This window comes from Microtus ochrogaster, linkage group LG4 (assembly GCF_000317375.1).
Source record: "Microtus ochrogaster isolate Prairie Vole_2 linkage group LG4, MicOch1.0, whole genome shotgun sequence".
Lineage (NCBI taxonomy): Eukaryota > Metazoa > Chordata > Mammalia > Rodentia > Cricetidae > Microtus > Microtus ochrogaster.
In genome coordinates, this window is record NC_022030.1 from 9,302,088 (window position 1) to 9,310,747 (window position 8,660).

Below are 8,660 nucleotides of genomic sequence, written 5' to 3' on the forward strand. Positions count from 1 at the left end.
CTCCCCCCCCTCTCTCTTTCTTTGAGTCTTGTTAGTGGTAGCTCCTTCAACCCTGTCCCTTTCCCTCTTCTTTGAGATGGGTTTTCATTGTGTTGGTCACAGTAGGCTCAAATTCATGCTTCTGTAACATCAGCCTCACAAGAATCTGAGAGTACACAAGTGACCCATGGTTTTTTAATGGGAAGTTTGTAAAGCATGGTTTTCCAATTCTATATGTAAAGCTAAGGATTTAGCTTGTGTTGAGGAAGTTTCCATCACACGGTGACACTCCAAGACTGTTAAATGAAGTTTCCCTTGGCTCAGGGGGTGTAGCTAGCAACTAACTAACCAGAATCAGCTATAGAAAAGCCAGCAGTTTGGATAGAGAAGATACACAGGAAGGAAAGGGCGGGGACTTGAGTGCCTTTTGGTTTGGGGACGAGTGAAGAGACACATCTCTTGCTGGGTCCCCAGCCAAAAAGCAAGATCAGCTATTTGCTTCTTGGCTTCTCTGATCTAGGAGTTTTTCAACCCCACCATTGACTTCTGTGTCATTGTTGGTAAAGAGAATGATAGAGACTTAGTTTAATCCTACATATCTCATAGCCACAGCATTGCTGGGTCCTCAGGACTAGAAGGCCCTCCAGGCTGAGGCCTGGGTGGTCACTGGGTCTTTGACTGTGGGGCTGTGGAGATAATAATTAAGATATCAGTAGATTCATGTACAGCTGGTAGGCCAACAGAAAAAAATCAGCTTGTACATGTATTTGACTTGTTTTTCTAAACTATTGGAACATTTTGGAATCATAATTCAGCCCTTAGTATTTTAAAACCTGAGCTGTTGACATCTATACTGTTGCTAAACTTAGGTCACATCTTTATCTGAACATTGATAAAACTATCAACCAAGACAGGCTGAGGGGAAAGTCCATAGAAGCTACTAGGGCTCAATAAAAGTCTATGAATCATCATGAATCCAGGGGAGGGAAAAGGGTAGACTGTAGTTTTTATCTGTGCTCCCTCACTGAAGAGAGCCTTGGGTTCTCAGTCTTCCCCACATAAAATAATATTCTTGCCCCAAAAATAAGTGTATTGACTTTCCAGATTTTTCCAGCAAAACCTTACTCCATTCTGAAAATCCTCTATTCATTTTTTAGTTAGTTTGCTTTGGAGACAGGGTCACACTACATAGCCTTGACTAGCCTGGAGCTTGCTATGTAGCCCAGGCTGGCTCTGAGATGAAGCCATTGTCAGGGTGGTTCAGGCAGAGATAAGGAAATATGTCCCTGTCACACCTGTGTTTGGCTCCAGGTCTTACACTGTCCTGCCCTAACCAGGCCTGGAGAAAGGACAACTTCCTGAGAATAAGAACACCCGTAGAAACACTTTACTTTTTACAGAGCAGTCTTTAACCTTGCAAACTTGAAGTTCTGAGGCTGAAGCATTTGCATTCAGTTGCTTCCCCCATGCCCAAAGCTGTCTGGAGGGAAATTAGATTCTTGACTTCGATACCTCTCAAGACAGAAGCTGTCTACTCGAAATACAAATTCCTTCTCCTGTGGTTCATTTTGTCTCCAGTAAGTTCTGGCAGTGTGGGCATTGACAGCCTACCTCTCTTTCCGGTTATGAAGAAGGTATAGGAAGACCCAGCCACCTGTGATATGTGTGGGTATGTGTGTGTGTGTTTGTAACACTTGTGCCATTGTGCAGGAGTGTGCACCTGTGCAAATGGATGTAAAGGACAAAGCAAGATGTTGCTGAACTTCCTCCATTGCTATCTGCCTTGAGATTGGCGCTCTCGCTCAACTGGAAGTTTGCCTTGTGTCAGTCTGGTTGGATTGTCATTGAGCTTCAAGATCCCCTTATTTTAATTATTGAAAAGGACATGTGGCTTTGCTGATAACTTTCAATACTATTGCTGTTAGCCATAAAATGTTATTCTATTTTAATGCCACACAGTTGTTAAACTCTCTTATATTTGCATATAAGGACTAATATATCATGACTGAAGAAATAGCTACCAATTATTCTGAAGCTGGAGTAAATTTGCAAGGTCTCCAGCCTGTGGAGGAGTTGGCCAGCCTGCCAGCCCTTTGTCTGTGCTGCATCTTATGTCACCAGGTGAAAGAAAAAAGAAAGAGAGAAGGGGAGAATAGGACCGCCCATAGATCTGGTGCCGGAGAAAGGTTTTTGTAGATAAAAGGAAGATCATAGCCAGAGGTAGAGACATCTGGGAGAGTCCAGTGTAAACATGGCCCTGAACTGGTCCATGTGAGGAGAGGATGGAAAGAAGAGCAGAGAGACCAAGAGGGAAAAGGTTAAAAAAAAAAAGACTGGGTAACCAAAATGACTGGATTATATAGGGAAGGGCAACTCAGCCCCTGAGCTGGAAGAGTTTAGGGCACGGGGCACGGTGTGCCAGCCATCCCCTGTAATAGGTAGGGACTGAGGGATGCTGGGAGAACATGGAGGCCAGGTCTACTTTTTTATGCTAAATAGGCCCCTCTGTTAGCCATTGGTCCCAGATTTGAGATATAACACCAGGAATGCTGACTGACTGTAGATTTTAAATTTTGCTAACTAGAAGATCTTAGTGATTTTGAAATCTCAGTCATGGGAAGATAGAGAAATGTCAAAAGTGGCCAACAATCCTGCTTGTCGAAATAGCCTCTGCTTACCATTCTTTTATTTTGCATAAAACCTCTTAAATGGACAATTTAGTTATTTAAATATAAATCAAGAATCTGTGGTGGGACCTGCTTGCAGGAAAATATAGACTATTGTATCTGGTGATACAAGCTGGAACACTTACTTGAGCCCAGGTCATATACAGAGGCTTTGCTTTGTGATTTTGTGTGTGTGTGTGTGTGTGTGTGTGTGTGTGTGTAATTTTATAAATCTTTCAGTCCATTGCTCAAAAACCTCTTCAATGACCTTGCAAAGCTGTCTATATTAGGCCATACATATTTTGCTCTTGCTAGTTTTGTTTTTACATGAGGTGCACTGAACTGGAGAAGACAGAAGGAAAGACATTCAGAAAGAGCCCTTGGTTCATATGAAGAAGGAAATACCCATGAGAGCAAGACTAGGTGTTGTGTGTCTACCCCAGGGGTGGTCTTTGCAAAGTACCACAAACCATGACTTAAGCAACACACATTTATTTATCAAACTCCTTGGGGATAGGGTTCTAAGATCATGAGGCCAGTATTGCCAGTCTCTTGGTGAAAGCCTTCTTTGTGCTTTATAGAGAACTCCTTTCCTTGGGTTCTCATATGGCAAAGAAAAGAAAGTTGAGTTTCAGACATGGGGGAAAACCAACTGAGGTGCCCATTCAACACATCAAAGTAGAGCTGGCTTCCAAGTTCTCCCAACATCCCTTAGTCCCTACTTGCTGCAGATTATGGCTGCACTCAACCACTGTTGCCCTCCACCCTGAACTCTCCAACCCAGGGGCTGGGCTGTCCTTCCCCCAGAGACTTTTCCCTATATAATCCAGACATTTTGGTCACCCTTCCCTTTTGTACCTTTGGCCTTCTAGCTACTGTATCTGGTTCCCCTCTCTTCCCCTCCCTGTCTTCCCACGTGGCCCAGTTCAGAGTCATATTCACCCTGGGCTCTCCCAGATGTCTCTCCCTTTTTATTTACAATAAACTTTCTCCTCCCCCATACCTAGGAGCAGTCATGCCCTTTCCTTTCCTTTTACTTTTTTTTTCATTCGAAAGTGAACTCTAGTCATCTTTGTCTTCTTATAAAAGCACAGCTTTCGTCTTGTCGGCTCCATCCTCATGGTTTGTTTGAGTCTCAGGGTTTAGCACATGAATTTCTGAAGTTTGCAACCATGTAGTTTATAACCCATGTTGTAAGTTAAGGAAGAACCCAAGTTGGTTGAGATGGTGTGGACCTGTATGCCCAATTATTTAAGGACCTGAGTAGGAGGATTACTTAAAACCAAGAGCTAAGGCCAGTCTAGGTTACATGGCAACAACCCTTCCAAAAATACACCTGTCTCCCTGTCTATCTACCTAGTCATCCATTCTGAACAACTTGAGATGATTGACACTACCCTATTGTGTTTGGGCATCATTGTTCTGATGGGATCATGATATAAAATCAAGAAGCACTTCCATGAATAAGAGGCACACTTTCCTATGAAAATGACATTTCTATGTAAAGGAGCCACCACAGGAACAATTAGACTAACAAAACCCAGCAAACAGACATGAGGAATCTCTTTTCAAAGGGTTGTTCAGGGTAATCCAAGTGATTCCTGAAAAAAATATAGAGGTTGATGGTGGGTCCCTATTACTGAAGGCACAGATAAGTTTTCAATCCCTGGTTATTGGATATCCACTGCCACTGATATAAGCCAATCAAACTGAATTAATAAACCCAGGCTTAATGAACAGAGCAAAGCACTCTTAGGTGACCCTCAGGAGGGCAGGAGAGGAATCATGTGGCAAATATGCCTACTGTGTCTTAAGGCCTATAGGCTTGGTCTTGAGCAGCCCCTAGGGGAGGAGCTGACCCTTGGCAAAGTTTCTGAGGGGGGGGGCTGGTGCTTGATGGACTTTTTTAAGAGGGCGGGGGTTAGAATGGGAGGAGTGAGACCTGAGGGTGGAATGAGGGCCAAGCTGGAGATCCCCAACAGACACTGCACACTGAGTACACACAGTTCAGATGACTCAAGTTGGATCTGACCTGAAAGCCTCTTATCTGTGGTCTATCATCTATAGTTCCAGAAAATACTATGCAAACTACCAACGTAGGGAAGTAAATGAACAGTTGCACCAACTTCAGCACCTATGAATCATGACAGTCGACAGCCCGGCAAGAAAGGCATGGAGGTTGTGGTAGTGTGAGTGTAACTGAGCCCCATAAGCTCACTGGGAGTGGCAGTATTGAGAGGTACGGCTCCTTCTCCACTCTCAGTTCCTTTACCACTGCCATGTCTGCCTGTATGCCTCCATGTTTCACCATGGTGATAATGGACTGAGCCTCTGAAAATGTAAGCCAGCCCCAATTAAATGGTTTTTCTTTATCACAGCCGATGTGGTCATGGCGTCTCTTCACAGAAATAGTAACGCTAAGACAGAAGTTGGTACCAGAGCCTGGGCTCTTGCTGTGAAAGGCCTGACAATGCTTTTGTTTGAAGGAATATGGAAATATGGGATAAGACAGAGTTACAAAAAGTCACTTAACAGGAGGGAAATCATGCTTGGTTCTGGAATCCTTCCCAGGGCTCGTTAAGTCATGGATCTTCGAAACGAATCTACTACTGCTACTTTGCTAGATCAGCATAACTCCTTACTATATCTAAATCTTATCCTTATGCCCATAGGTAAGTGTAACTATAGAAGACTTCTCACCATAGAAGTCCCTCTTTACAGCACATGGAAACCATCACGGAAAACCACAACTGGACACAAGGCAGAGATCAATGGCTCATGGGGAGCCTGGCCCCAACAATTTATCTTCATCACAGTTCCTGTATCTGGGACTTAGGGAATGTTGTGGAAGAGGAGTCGGGAAGATTGTAAGAGTCAGAATACCAGGAGGTCTGCTGTGAAACTGTCACTTACGGAAATGGCTGCATGAACAAGTCTGGAACAACAGCAATATCAATGAACATGCTACTGTGGAAGGGGGAATTTCCGAGTCCCACCCCTAGATGAACGGCTACAGGCAACTGTTGATTGCTGGGAGAAGGAGGTTGCTCTCTTCCAGGGATGAGCCCTCTTATTGGTTGTCCAGTATAGGCTGGTCAACAGGTTGTATTTGTGTATGTGTGTGTGTGCATGCATGTGTGTGTGTGTGTGCGTGTGTGTGTGTGTGTGTGTGTGTGTGTGCACAAGTGCACGTGTGTAAGCAAACTTGTGGGTAGCTAAAAGAGGCTGGAGGGAGGCAAGGGAGGAGAGAGAAGTGATGCAACTCTATTTCAATGAAAAATACTTTAAAACAAAGAAGTCAAAAATTAAAATGAAGGAAAATTAAGAAATTAAAAGAGGCAACTGAAGACCTTAGCCTAGAGAAGAGAAATAATCCTCTCTCTCCCTCCCTTCAACTTGTCTGAATTTTTATGTGGTTGCATTCAGGGAATTCCTCTTGGTTAAAATAATGAAGCCCCTCTATTCATGCCAGAGAATAAATCTGGATCCCAACGGAGCTGCAGTTTTGTATTTAAGTCACCTGTGTAGCAGATGGCAATACTGCTCATGTATAAGATTTTCTTTGAAGAAATGAGATTTTGGGCTTCATGGCAGCTTTTGCCTCGCACCATGCTAAATAATTTTCCCCATCTTTTTACTGACATAAAAGATCTTCAAGTTTGAGGAAAAATTCATGAACCTGTTTTTTTTTAAAGATCTATACCCATGTAATTATTTGTTGCACATCTCGCTGAGAAAACTAGTCATATGAAAGATATAATAAATAACTGAATATTAATTTCATGCAGGTAGAATATTTATAGCACCCTAGAAGAGTCTGAACCTCCGATCGTCTGGAAAAGTAGAATATGTTATGAAATTATGAAAGGTAAGGGCAAATGTTCAGGGCTTTAATATCTCTGAGAAAATAAAATTGACAGTAGAAAAAACAATGTAAGTTGAATAAAATGTATGAGAATACTGAAAATAATTGTTGTCACTTTAGAAACAACTAACTTAGTCAAGAAAGTTATTTTGAACATAGAGTTTCCAAAGGGAAAATGGACTTGCTTGCTGATCAGCCCGAAATAAACAGAATTAAAAATATTATAAATTTAAATATAATGAAATATATCAAGTATATACATATTTTAAAATGGTTTTACATGTGTTCATTTCATTTGTATGTCTGTGCGTGGGTGGGAGTGCCTGAGTATTGTGGCATACACATGGAGGTCAGTGGGAACTTAAGGAGTGGGTTCTCCCCTTCCAGGGCTCAGACTAAGTTCATCACACTTGGAAGTAAGTGCTATAGTAAATGGGACAAATTCTGGGAGCCAGAGATTTGTGTTAATGTAGCCAATGATCCTCCCTGTGGAGTCTGTTACCGAGTTTCCTAATATGCAAGTTACATACAGAGTAAGAGGAATCTGTTGGGAAAGGGTTTAGGTCAGCGGTTCTCAACCTTCCTAACGCTGTGACCCTTTAATTGAGGTGATCCCCCCGTCATAAAATTGTAACTATGCTACTGTTATGAATTGTGATGTAATCTCTGTGTTTTCTTTTTTTTTTTTTTTTTTTTTTTTTTTTTTTTTGGTTTTTCGAGACAGGGTTTCTCTGTGGCTTTGGAGCCTGTCCTGGAACTAGCTCTGTAGACCAGGCTGGTCTCGAACTCACAGAGATCCGCCTGCCTCTGCCTCCCGAGTGCTGGGATTAAAGGCGTGCGCCACCATCGCCCGGCTTCTCTGTGTTTTCTGATGGTCTTAGGCAACCTCTGTGAAAGGGTCATTTGACCCAAGGGGTCGTGACCCAGAGGTTGAGAACCACTTGATTAGACCTTCCAGAGGTCTCTGAACCAAAGCTGAGCAAACACTGAATTTCAATATTACTCTGAGGTAGGGGTTCGGAACAAGGACTTTAGTACAGAGAAGCAAGTCAGGTCTTCAGCTTTGCCCTGTGGGATTTTCAGAGACAGTGTGAGAATCTAAGCAATAAAGCAGAAAGTGGAAGTTAAGAGGGGGAAAAAGCTTCAGTAGTTTCGCAGTGTTTGAAAGATTTAAAAACTGGTTTCAACATTCCGGGAACTTTGTGGATTGAAATCGTCTTAACCCCTGATTGGATCAAGACGACACATAACTTCTCTTACCTTTCAATGGCAAAAATTGCTTTCTAAGTATGATATCATTCAAAGCCCTTGTAATTTACCATACATAGTGACTGACACTGAGTGAAAAATTACCAGGCACCCTAGGAATCAGGAAAAGACCAAAGGTACTAGAAATATAGCAGAAAATCTGTACATTAGAGTTACCAGACAGGACTTTATGAAGTGATATTGATTAGCAGATTAAAGAAATTAGATTTAAAAAAATCTGAAACAGATAAAATAGTCCTTCGGAAATTATGACAAAGTAAAATTAAGATTTCACCAAAAGATCTTAGTAACAGATTAGACAGTAGCTATACTTACTGAACTGCTGGCTGGACTGTATGGTGGAAAACACAAGGGAACAAGAGATGCACAGGAAGTGATGCCAGGTTCTCGCATATGTGGTAACTAGAGCCCCACACAGAAGTGAGGGAGAGAAGGGAGGTAAGTAGTAGTTGAAACGTACTGTCGAGGAAGTTTCTGAAAGTGATATATAAGCCATCATGCCAAAGATTCACTGTTTCTATAAAACCATAACACATCTACGCATTGGAGCAAAACTGCTTAAAACAAATAAAAATGTAAAAAAAAAAGCCTGACTAATTGTTATCATATATTATTTCCAAGGGGTGGGGGAAACAATTTGGTATGAGGTAAGAAAAGGCTTGCTGCCTTAGAATTCTGTAGGCAGTCAAAAGTATCCTTCAAAAGTCAAGGAAAATTCTGACTGTATTTGTTACCAGTGGAACCACATTAAATCCTATGGATGGTGAGATATAAAAAGATTAATTTATAAAAATTAACAGCTATGGAAATTAAGAAAGAAATTAAAGTCTTCCTTGAATTTAATGAAAATAAAGAGACAACATACTCAAACCTATGGGACA